The 12,668-nt window shown below is 41.1% G+C and overlaps 1 long non-coding RNA gene across 1 annotated transcript; it reads right to left on the bottom strand.

Annotated features, from left to right (window-relative positions):
• Nucleotides 1–4,419: 4,419 nt before the first annotated feature.
• LOC310998223 lies at nucleotides 4,420–5,469 on the bottom strand. Its single transcript, XR_014595986.1, has 3 exons — nucleotides 5,371–5,469; nucleotides 5,122–5,286; nucleotides 4,420–4,530 (listed from the first exon to the last, which is right to left on the bottom strand). It is a non-coding gene; the product is annotated as an uncharacterized lncRNA (long non-coding RNA).
• Between the last annotated feature and the right edge of the window lie 7,199 nt (nucleotides 5,470–12,668).

Raw genomic sequence — 12,668 nt, 5'->3', positions numbered from 1 at the left:
CCTGCACCACAGTTTATGGTTGAAGTACCTACAGGAGAAGCTCAGGTGAAAAGAAAGCAGAATTATGTAAGTGATGACATGATAAATCTTGGAAATTCACTTCCAATCACATGTTTACGAAGGATATTCATGTAGTTGTAAGGATATATGTTGGTGAACATGCTTTTTCCCCCAAATATGAAGAAACTGTGGAGGCGTTACAGAGATATATCACAATCACAAGGCCAGAAGCATGGTCTGATCCTGACCTTTGACACACGCAATTATAATGTACAGAAAAAAATAAAATACATACATGTAAAACTTGAAATTTCACATATTTTCACATAGGCCGAAACAGGCTTTTCTGTCAGTAGGTCAGGTAGGTCTGGCTAACCAGTTAGCTTGATAATTGCTAATAGTAAGAAGTCTCTTGTGTTTGTTATTGTTATTTCCATTGGTTGTTTACCACTACTAGTATAGATTAAACATGTACGTCCTGTTCTGATTCTGACTGCTGCTATTGGTTAGCAACAGTCACAGCCGCCAAAACAAAGCATTTCACAAAGTGACTCCATAGTGTTTGAAATCTGGATTATTCTTGACATCTGTACAAGACAACTAAGGAGTTTTTGGAGCTGAAAATCATGCAGATCTACTCTTTAGGTGTTCAAAACTGAACTGGTGTCTCAACTACTGATGGGGGTGCTGTCTTGTGGGTTTTTTCCACGTGGGTGGCTGGGGGGCTCCGCACCTTGGAACAAGGAGACACACCCAAAAACATCCAAATACCTCCATGCTGCTCGTATGTAATGTCCGTCTTGTATTGAAGCCCCGAAATGTGAAATTGTCTTTTTGTTACGAAGACAGTTGGTATCCATTTGCAACTGTTATATGGACATGCAGTGCTACGCTGAGACCCCCTGTAACTCAAAGAAGGCACGGAGGACTCTGAAACTTCTCCCAGCCCTTAGTCCACATGAGGGGGAGGAGATAATGAGTGAAATTTCAATTTTGGGTGAACTATCCCTTTAAAAGGAGGGACCAGTGGCTGTAAGGGCCAGTGTCCGGTGCGCTTGCCCCATGGCCCTAACGATAGACCCTCATATAATTTGTATTGTTCCAAAGTCCAATGACGGATCTGTTTCACAATAATGTGTTTCCGGTCTTTAGTATTGAATCACACCTTCAAGATTATAATCTAAAGACTATTTTTCTAAAGACTTCTTTCTCATAAACCAGTCTGAGCCACATTTGTCCATTTCTAATCTCTAGGAAATCCAACCCTTCAGGCTCCACTTACCTATGGGACTTCCTTTAACGACACAGACACAAATGGACGCAACGAGGAGACAAGTCCGCATCAAACCACCGGGGTCCATGATGGCTCGGGTGCCTTTACCTGAAGCTTTCACAGCTGCAACTGAATCTATCACTTGAATCACAGGTGTTTAAGAGCTGCAATTCTGTTTTACGACAGGTGATAAAGTCCTACAGGTGTAGCTGATGCGCGACTGTGACAGGGAGTGGGGCCGGATTTCATTTCCTCTGAAAACAGCTTGGGAAACTTTATTCATTTTCTTTTTACTTAAACTTTCATCTTAGATTCTTGTTGAAATTTAAGCTCAAATCCAGGCTGATGTTTTTGTTGTTTTGTTTGTTTGTTGTTGTTTTTATTATTAGGCTTTATCTGGCAGATGACCATTGAGATGTATCCTTTTACATGTGTTTAAATGTGGAACATGGAAGTGATTGTGCAGCAGTGCTTGAAAATGTTTCTTGTGATGTAAATAGAGATAGAATCGTAACTAGAAAATTTCCTCAGGGAAATGTTGATAGGGCCACGGGAGCTACTGCCGGGGGTACCATCTCTGTCAACATGGGAAGCAAACCTATGACCTTAAGGTCAGGACACATGATCATATGGAGGAGCTGTAATCAAATTAAAGGAGAATTACGGCCATTTTTAAAACTGTTCTTTTTTTTTAAAGAGAGATTTAATTAAATGTTTTATTTATCATGATGTAGCCAGGCAGTCTGAACAGCCATTCTAGTATCAGAATATCTATGTTCTCAGGTTTGGTGGCTCACCGCTGCCGCCTCGTGGTGAAACTGAGTGATAGGAATTAGTGCACTGACTGACTACAGATAGAGAGTTGAGTTTAACAGCGTTAGCAGGAAGCTGTTATTATTAATACAGTGAATTTAAACTGTTCAGATGTTGGTGTGAATTATTGTGGGAAGTATTAAACGTGTTTCATTTACTTTACTGCTCTCTTCTAATGCCAGTCTCCTCTTAGAGCCTAGATAAGGTGGGTTACAATGACACAAACGGCAGGTTTTTATTGTTTCTGTGCTTTTCTGTAGTGACACAGTCTGTGTTTTTACACTTTACATTAACTAGACAAACAGGACAAACTCATTAGGTTTTAAATCACAAAATCAACATTTTTCATTCAATTCAACATTCAATTGATGAAATTGATATGTTTTTTTATCACACAACTGTTTTGATGAAATGCACCAAAGAGAAAAACAATACTGAAAAGTGACATTTCCACATTTGATTTAATCAACTGGACAAATGACTGAGTTAAACTTGATGATGATGACGTGAACAATGTGTTAAAGAAAAACAAACACATCCTCTCACTTTGTTATTTTTTAGTTATTTTTTCTCCACAATTTGAAACAAGAAAAAATAAAACTAGAAGTAAAGTGTCTCAGTTTAAAATCTGCTCTTTAAAACTGATTTCCATATTAACTCAAACTAAAAGACATAAGAATCAAATTCACATTAAACAAATGGGTCGATGATCCAGTTAAAAATGTTTATTTTGTGCTGAAATTATAAATGAGCATTGATACAAAGTTTGTACACATTGTTCACAACACTGTCTAATGGAGTTTGGAAAATGAAAAGTGTTAATTGGTCAACAACTCACAACAGGTGAATAAAAACACTGACAAAACATAGATCGAATACTGTTAAGAAAAACTAAACAGGAACTCTGATTAATGTGTCACTGTTTTAAAAATAAAACATTTAATAAATATCAGGAATGTTGGGATTTAGTGAAAAAGATTTCAAAAGAATTCAAGAGAAGATAATTATTATTAATTTATTTCTACATCATTTATTAAATTTAACCCTTTAAAAGCTTCTTACGCAAAACATAACACAGCCAAGTGTTTTAGCTCACAACTTCCAGCTCTTTCTATGAGAGAAAGAAAAACACTTGAGATGGTTTTTAAAATTTTTTCAAACATCTTATAAAAACAAACCTTCACTTGGACAATTTTAGCAATAAGCAGCAGCAATAAGCAAGCAAATTATGAATACAAATAACTTAATTAATCCCCAAAGGAAAATTCATAGCAGCTACTGTAGCATATTGGTACAAATATAAGACACAAAACAATCAGTCGCTAATGGCAAAGACTCATTATAACATTTATCCTCTGTGAGTTGCTAGTTTTTTAGTTCAGCAACAGTTTTACTTTGTTGTCAACAGCTGACTGACCGGTGTTAAGCTATGTGAAGTTTAGATATTTGGACATTTTCATTTCAGTCACTGATATTTGAGTTTGTAAAGATAAAAGTGATGTAAAAATATTTATTTTATAATTTTATTTTTCCATCTTTACAGACGTTTGAACACGGAAAGAAACATTTAAAATGTTGGTAAAACTCTGAGGACATGTGAGCTCCGATTGGTCGGCTGTCATCACAGAGCGGATGAGTGGCTCTTGTCACTGTCGTCTTCACCTTGGACGCTGTCGTTGTCATTGTTGTCTGACCGCTGGCCATCCTCCGACCTCGTCTGCACACACACACACACACACACAGACACACACACACACACACAGACACAGGTTAACACACTTGTTTCCCTCCAGCACCTTGAGTGAGATCAGATCACGTGGTTTGTTTTTACCTGCTCAGGCTCAGGAAGTCTCTGGTGGTTCCTGAAACGACAGATTCACATTTAGAGGAAGAAGATTCACACGTTGTTGTTGTTTTTGTTTAGTGTTTGTTTGTTTGTTTTTCTGCAGGACTCACGTGTATCCTTCAGAACTTCTGCTGATGTCAAAACTCTCTTTGTCACATTCCTGAGGTTTCTGCTTCTTGTACCTGAGGAGAAACGACGTCTCAGACTTTTAACAACAGCTTCACTTCATCCCTAGAAAAACTGCTTTGAAATTATGGCTTTAAAAAATCAAACATGACTCTGAAATATCTAATTAAATCTAATTATGTTATTAAATCTGTTTCAACCATATCTGAACTTTGGTATTCTACAGAGACTGAGTTGTGTGTTTCGTCCACCAGGGGGCAGCGTTAGTCTAACAATGTCTCACTTGACAACAAAGACGATGGCGATGATCAATCCCACAATGCTCAGGGCCAGCAGGACGGCCAGAGCGATGATGGCGGCGGTGTGGTTGGAGGCGGGGTCTTGAGGGTTCAGCTCCACGTCGAAGTGAAGCTCCTCCCCAAACAATTTGACCAGCTCAGCGCTGACGGCAGCTGATTGGCTCTGCAGCTTCCTGTTGAAGAAACATCTTAGCTTTATACCGTATGGAGCTTTAACACAAACATCTACCTTTATACTGTATGGAGCTTTAACACAAACATCTACCTTTATACTGTATGGAGCTTTAATACAAACATCTACCTTTATACTGTATGGAGCTTTAATACAAACATCTACCTTTATACTGTATGGAGCTTTAATACAAACATCTACCTTTATACTGTATGGAGCTTTAACACAAACATCTACCTTTATACTGTATGGAGCTTTAATACAAACATCTACCTTTATACTGTATGGAGCTTTAATACAAACATCTACCTTTATACTGTATGGAGCTTTAACACAAACATCTACCTTTATGGAGCTTTAACACAAACATCTACCTTTATACTGTATGGAGCTTTAATAGAAATTAGTAAATAACATTAACTCTGACATAAACATAACATTTGTATCTACTGATCTCAAATAAATACATAAATGTAAGTACAGATATAAAATAAATATTCTGTTCTTGTATTTATTTAAGTATTTATGTCAGGGTTAATGTCACGTAAGAACTGTTTTTTTGTTGTTGTGAAGTTAAAAATTCAGCCCTCACTCTGTGACTTCCTCTGATGAAACCACGTTGTCTCCTTCGGTGGAGATGAAGCTGACCAGCGTCCTCACATCATCCCTGGGGCTTCTGGACTCGGGGGTCGACCCCCCGTCAGAGCTCCACACCTGGAGTATCTTCACCGTCCAGCCCAGAACCGAGCCCAGAGACCTGAGGGAGGAAGAACTGAGTTAAAAACCCGGAGCAGAGAGAAAAGATGGAGGAGAGTGAACGTCTGAAACTAAACCGACTCACTTCTCTAACTCTGGAACCTTCTTCTCCACGACGTTGGCCGGTCGGTTCAGGGAGATGGTCGCCACGTCTTCACCGCTTGCACTCCCCTGGACGTCCACCTGGGCAGAACAGGTCAAAGGACGGATGTTTTACTTTTTCTTTTTTCTTTTAGAAACATACACATATGTGCCAGCTGGGCAACACAACACAACATAACAACATGACAAGGGGAGGATTTGGGAAACATGTCCTATTTAAGGGTTTGACCTTATCTTTGACATCTATATGAGGTCAGGTCTTACAAGTTGACACATAGCTGAGCCATTTTGACCAGTTCTCTTCAAAATTATCAGTTTGGTTTCTTAGTTTGAATGTAATTCTCTCCATAACATATAATAAATTATATGGTTTGTCTTTCTTAAAGGAGAATTCCGGCCATTTTTGACCCCTAAATCGTTTTCCTGATGGTCACCCAGAAGCAAAAAACACAACTAAAATTGATACAGGCAAACCGGAGTTTGTGGTTGAAAGAATTGCCCCCATGGGTTAGCGTTGTCGCTATCCCAATCGCCGGGTAGCCATGGTGTAACTCCGGTTTACCTGCATCAATTTTAGTCACGTCTTTTGTTCCCCCGCTGCCATCCTTTATTTCTCCGTTCACTTCCCGTTTCCTGTTCCTCTGACTGAAGACAGATCCTCACCTCCACCCTAGTGGTCGCCTGAAGCCCTGCACCGTCTGTAGCCTTCACCTCCAGCACCGCCGTCTGTCCAGACAGACCCACCGCCGACACCACGTAGACCAGACCTGAGGACGGGTCCACGTCAAAGTGAGAGCTCGACTCTGAAAGACTGTAGCTGAGACGACCGTCCTCACCCACGTCAGGGTCCGTAGCCTGGGAAGGAGGAGGAGTAGGACTGTTAAAGGTTATTGTTACAACTTTTTTTAATTAAAATTATTAAATAAAAAATAATAATAGTACATCTACAGAACATCTAGAGGGGTGCAGAATTAAAGTATTAATTTTACTGAAAAAACAATGTGTAGTGTAGAAATACTTGTTCTATAAATTTTGACGGGTCCAAAATATGTAAATATTTACATTGGCAATGTCGACAGGAAATTATCTCAGCACCAACAGCATTAGTACGTTGATGTCACGTGACTCAGAGCTCAAGGGGTGCCAGATCGTGCTGTCATTAGCATTAGCATTGTGCTAATGCTAACTAACGGTCACCTGGTACTGTCAACACCGGAGCTGTTCAATTAAAGTTGTAGCTAACACTTTTAAGTTGCTAGATGAAGACTTTCAGGTAACTCAGGTTGTTTGACGAGATAAAATAATAATGATAATAATAATATATTTAATTTCTAATGCACTTTTCATCAGACAAGATCTCAAAGTGCTAAAACAGCATCTAACGTCTCGGAGTAACATTTCTCAGAGCTGTACATTCTGGGACCTGCTTTGTCATTCAGCTACTTTTTATCTAAATACTCTGAGGCAGAAAATGTTCTCATGTTATCATATGATATAGTATATTGGTGTTTGTTTGTATAGGGTCAGGGTTAATGAGGAAGTGATGACGTGTTGGTGGTCAAGTGTCACCTGAACGGTTCATGTGAGAAAACTGTTGCAATGGTGGAGTCATAACCTGGATCTAAAGGGTTAAAGAGTGGAGGCGTGTCTATCAATGACATCATCATAACCAGGTAGGCGTCTGTGGCCTTTGACCTCCAACTTAATTGGACAGGTGTTTACAATCTGCTTAGGTGATAAAAAAAAAAAAAACATTTTTAAGACTGTGTCAGACTGTGTGTGTGTGAGTGTGTGAGGTCAAAGTACACAGCTACAGATAATCACATTCCTGGCAAATGGAAACAGATGGAAACCGTGCGTATGTGTGTGTGTGTGTGTACCTTGACCCGGGTGACAGAGGTCTTGTACGGAGCGATGCTAAAGATGGCGGCTTTATAAAGCTCAGACTCAAACCGCGGCGGCTCGTTGACGTCCTCGACCTGAACTCTGACCTGAGAGAAGACGACCAGGTGAAGAGCTTCACTCAGCACAACAACAATCAACAAAGGACAAACAACAAACTACAAATATCAAATGACAAACTACAAACAATAAACAACAAATGAGAAACATCAAACTACAAATGAAAACAACAAACTACAAATGACAAACTACAAACAATAAACTATTAACTACAAAAAACTGCAAACAACTACAAACAAACTATACATTACAACAAAAAAACTACAAAAAAATAAACTGTTAACTACAAACAACAACTAGAAACAAACAATAAATAATAAACTACAAACATATGACAAATGACAAACTACAGACAATAAACTACAAACGTAAGACAACCAACACAACCAAAACTACATTTACTTCCAATACATAAGTACATTTAAAGCTGAAAATGTACTTCATATAAATGGGTTTGTCCTGGTTAATTAACATTTCTAACGGGTCGTACCACTGCGGTGGCTGATGTGGGGGGGGTCCTGGTGTCCACCGCCTCCACGTCCAGGATGTACCACTCCTGCTTCTCCTTGTCCAGCTCTGCTTTGGTCACGATGGCTCCGTTGGCGTCCACGGAGAACAGATCAGAGTGCGTTCTCACTGCGTAGGCCACGTCGTAGATGTCGCTCCCCGCCGAGGCCCGGACCCGGCCCACGGTCGTCCCCCCCGCCTCGTTCTCAGGGAGGCTGAAGTTGTAGGTGGGGCTTAAGAAAGCCACGCCCTCCACAAGACTGACGACCCTGAGGTTCACCACGACAGGAACTGAGGGAAAATATATAATATAAACAATGAACACAGTAGTACTCAGTACAGTAATACAGTAGTACTACTACAAAGTACAGTAACAGTAGTACTGCAAAGACAGTAACAGTAGTAAACAGTGTACTACACAGTACAGGGTAACACTTTACTTGAATGGGTAGGCTATTCATAAGATTGACATAACACTGTCATAACCATGACATAACAGCTGTCATAAACATCAATGAATACTTATGACAGCTGTCGTTAAGTGTCATTCTGTAAGTTATGTCACTTTTGATGCAAAGTTGACATTATTTGAGATGTCCTTGTTATGAGAACTTGACATCATTTTTAAAGTTTGGCAATTAGGGGCCGGATTTACAAAAGGTTTGCGTGTATTAAAACGTGTGCAAACGTGATTGCACACGCAAACACACGTGGAACCTGATCTACTAACCGGACGCACCGAGGATTGCGTCTCTCAAATGGGCAAAATAGCACGTGCAATCCATTTAGCGTGTTTGCCTTGATGAATATGTAAATATGGGCGTTTCAGCCAGAACACGCAAAATACTGGGAGGAGTAGATGCAAATTGATTTATTTAGCGAGGGCAATGTGATTTACCAAACCAGGAAGAGATTGCGGTGGCTGTTTTTGCTTCTTTATTTACCACGTCTGAAAACCATGTACTAACTGATACAACGTTGCCAAAACGTATGCGTTTATTGGTTTGATACCTGTCAGAGCCCCATGATCTTACATCTCTGCATTTCCTCACGTCTGGGTAATTCTGTAACAGTTTTTCAGCCGTGTTAAAGGTCTTTTACGCGCCGTTACGCACGGGGCACGCTCCTCTCCTCTCCTCTCCTCTCCTCTCCTCTCCAGTACCTGGCTGCTCAGCTCCGTCTCTCAGTCCCGGTCCCGGACTGAGAGACGTCACCGCTGCCTTCGCCCGTCTTTGATCCCTCTGGTCAGTGGTCAGAGCGTTTAGATCCATGTGTCCCACCTGAGCTCTCTATTAATCCACTCGATCATGGGCGGCACACACATATTATAGGTGTGTGATTGTCGCTGCAGCTGCTGCCTGTTCGTCACTTCATGACGAGTTGGGCCCTGTAGCGATTTGTGTTTATTTATCTAAACAGAGCGCGAGAGAGATGAACACACATGCTGTCATTGTATGCATCGGATCAAATGTCATTCTGTCCCTTCGTCCATCCAGCTCTCTGTCCACTCTCTCCATGGCGGAAACGATTACCACTCGCAAAACCCTCATTTACATATAGTGGTTTGCATGTGTTTTCATTTAGCGGGTTACTCTTAGTAGATCAGCTGTTTTGCGTGCACTAACCAAACACGCAATATTTTAGCGGGTGCAAACAATTTAGCGCCCGTTATCTGGGACCTTAGTAAATCCGGCCCTAGGTCTGCTATGTCGTCTTTATGTCAAGTTGTCAGAACAAAAACATCTCAAACAATGTCAACTTTGCATTAAAAGTGACGTAACTTACCGAATGACACTTAACGACAGCTGTCATAAGTATTCATTGATGTTTAATGACAGCTGTTATGTCAATCTGATGAATACCCATTCAAGTAAAGTGTTACCCAGTACAGTAACAGTAGTACTACTACTACAGTAGTACAGTAACGGTATTAATAGTACTACAGTAGTACAGTAACAGTGGTACTACAGTAACAGTAGTACAGTAAAAGTAAAAAAAACTACTACAGTAGTACAGTAACAGTAACAATACAGGTACAGTAGTAGTAGTACCACTCAGTAGACCGACCTGTGGCGTTGAGCGGAGGTTGACCGTGGTCTGTGGCGACGGCTGTCAGCTTCAGCGTCGTGTCCTCGGTGACATTGGAGAGGTCAGAGGTCAAGGTCACGGCCCCGGTCTCACTGTTTAAGGCCAAATATGGAGACGCTCCTTCAGAGAAACTGTAGCAACAGAGAACAAACAAACAACATGTGAGCACACGTAAAGCCACAATCACAACAAACCACAACAACAGAACTCCTCTCCGCAATTTTTTTTTCCTGCTATGGCCAGGCAAAGACCCGCCTTACCAGGCCTCTGATTGGCTTATCACGATGCCCTCTACTTAGGGTAAGATGCAGAGATAGGCTTAGTCTTGCAGAGGCAGCCAATCAGAGGTGGAGTAAGGCGGGTCTTGGCGTGGCCATAGTAGGAAAAAAAATATCGTCTCCTCTCCACCTACCAGGAAGCTGGTAGAGTGGTTGATTGACAGCCGACTCACCTGTAGGTGATTGACAGCCGACTCACCTGTAGGTGATGCGTGCGTTGTCCCCGGCGTCCTTGTCGGTGGCCGACAGCGTCAGCAGCAGCTCCCCCTCCTCAGCGTCTTTCAGCAGGATGCTGCTGACGTAGCTGCTGGAGCTGAACTCAGGTCTGTTGTCGTTGACGTCGGTGACGCTGACTGTTACCGTGGTGATGTTCTGGCGTGCACAGCGTTCATATTGATTGGTCACAACAGATACTGCGTTGGTTAAAATATGCTTTCTTTCTTTTCTCATTCATTCTTTCTTTCTTCCCTGCTGTCTTTCTTTCTAATTCCTCTGTGAGTGTGTTTTCTTTCTTTCTTTCTTTCTTTCTTTCTTTCTTTCTTTCTTTCTTTCTTTCTTTCTTTCCTGGTGTCTTTCTTTCTTTGCTACTGTTTTTCTTTCTTTTCCTTCTTCATTCGTTCTTTCTTCCCTGCTGTCTTTCTTTCTAATTCCTCTGTGAGTGTGTTTTCTTTCTTTCTTTCTCTCTCTCCTGGTTTCTTTCTTTCTTTGCTGCTGTTTTTCTTTCTTTTCCTTCTTAATTCTTTCTTTCTTCCCTGCTGTCTTTCTTTCTAATTCATCTGTGAGTATGTTCTCTTTCTTTCTTTCTTTCTTTCTTTCTTTCTTTCTTTCTTTCTTTCTTTCTAATTCCTCTGTGAGTATGTTTTCTTTCTTTCTTTCTTTCTTTCTTTCTTTCTTTCTTTCTTTCTTTCTTTCTTTCTTTCTTTCTTTCTTTCTAATTCCTCTGTGAGTATGTTTTCTTTCTTTCTTTCTTTCTTTCTTTCTTTCTTTCTTTCTTTCTTTCTTTCTTTCTTTCTTTCTTTCTTTCTTTCTTTGTCTCTCTCCGGGTGTCTTCCTTTCATTTATTCTTTGCTGCCGTTTTTCTTTCTTTCTTTTGTTTTTATTTATTTTCCTTCTTCATTCTTTCTTTCCTTCCTGCCTTCTTTCTTTTTAATTCATCTGTGAATTTTATTTACTTGTTTTTCACTTGTCAGATCGGCCATAAGACTCACAGTGTTATAATGTCTCAGTTGGAATTACTCTCTCACCTCTCTCTGAGGGCTGCCTCTGTCTGAGGCCTTCACCAGCAGCTCGTAGTTTTCCCTGCTCTCCCGGTCCAGTTGTCCAACAGCCACCAGCGTCCCGTCCTGCAACACAATGACACACAACACAGCGACACAAGGAGTGTGTGAGGCCAAACGGTGGCGACACACGGCCACCTGAGGAAAACATCTGCAGAGTCCTCACCTCTGTGATGCTGAAGAGTGGGTTAGGAGAGAGCAGGGAGACGGTGACCTGTCCGTTCAGGCCGAGGTCGGCGTCTGTGGGCTCGATGGTGAAAATCTCCCGTGGATTTTCCTTGGAATAGTTTCCCTCAGGGATCTCCAGCGGCTCTGGGATGACCGGGAACTGTGGGGCGTTGTCGTTGTAATCCTGGACGGTGATGTTGACCTGAGCTGTGGCGCTGAGGCCGTCGGTCTCCTGATCCACCGCCACCACCTGAACACACACAGGAGACAGATCAGCTTGTTGATTATTTAAAAAATTTTGTTTACTACAATTATTTTAGTAGCAAATAAGAACCCTGTACCTGTAATATGTAGCTATCTTTAGTCTCCCTGTCCAGGGTGGCGTTCTTCCTCAGCGAGACCACACCTTGATTGTTGATGTCAAAGGTGTCGCTGGTGTAGACGAAGTGGCCGTTGGAGAAACCACCCTGAAGAAGATGAAGATAAGGGTGAAGGTTGTTAAATTCCATCAGGGTCACTCAGCAGCATTAAAACAACAGTGAGTGAAGAACTTATCTGATCAGTAATAAAATAAGATCCGAGAAATGACTGGCCTTAAAAGTGATAAATCATTACAAAGTCCAGGCTGTTTGGAGAGAAGAAGAGGAGGAGGTATTCATGTATAGATGATAGAGGAGGAAAAGGAGAAAGGAGCTGGATACATCATAATGTACCCAGTGTCTCAGCCTATAAAGGCTCGTCCACTTATAGCGACAAGGATGTAAAGAATAAAGAGAAACTGACACAGGAGAGGTAAAATCTCTCTTCTTACACACGCTGCAGCATTTTGGATGAAGATAGATAGATAGATAGATAAGCTTTATTTCGGTGTCACTCCACAACACACAATAAAAATCCAGAGACAATATAAAAATACAGTATTGATTACAAAATGACCCGTTCCCCCTTGACAAAATTAAAAGTGTTGGGGACCACTCAAAAAGAGAGTTGTGAGACACCAA

Source organism: Trachurus trachurus, assembly GCF_905171665.1.
Source record: "Trachurus trachurus genome assembly, chromosome: 1".
NCBI lineage: Eukaryota > Metazoa > Chordata > Actinopteri > Carangiformes > Carangidae > Trachurus > Trachurus trachurus.
This window is presented reverse-complemented; position numbering and strand designations above follow the sequence as displayed.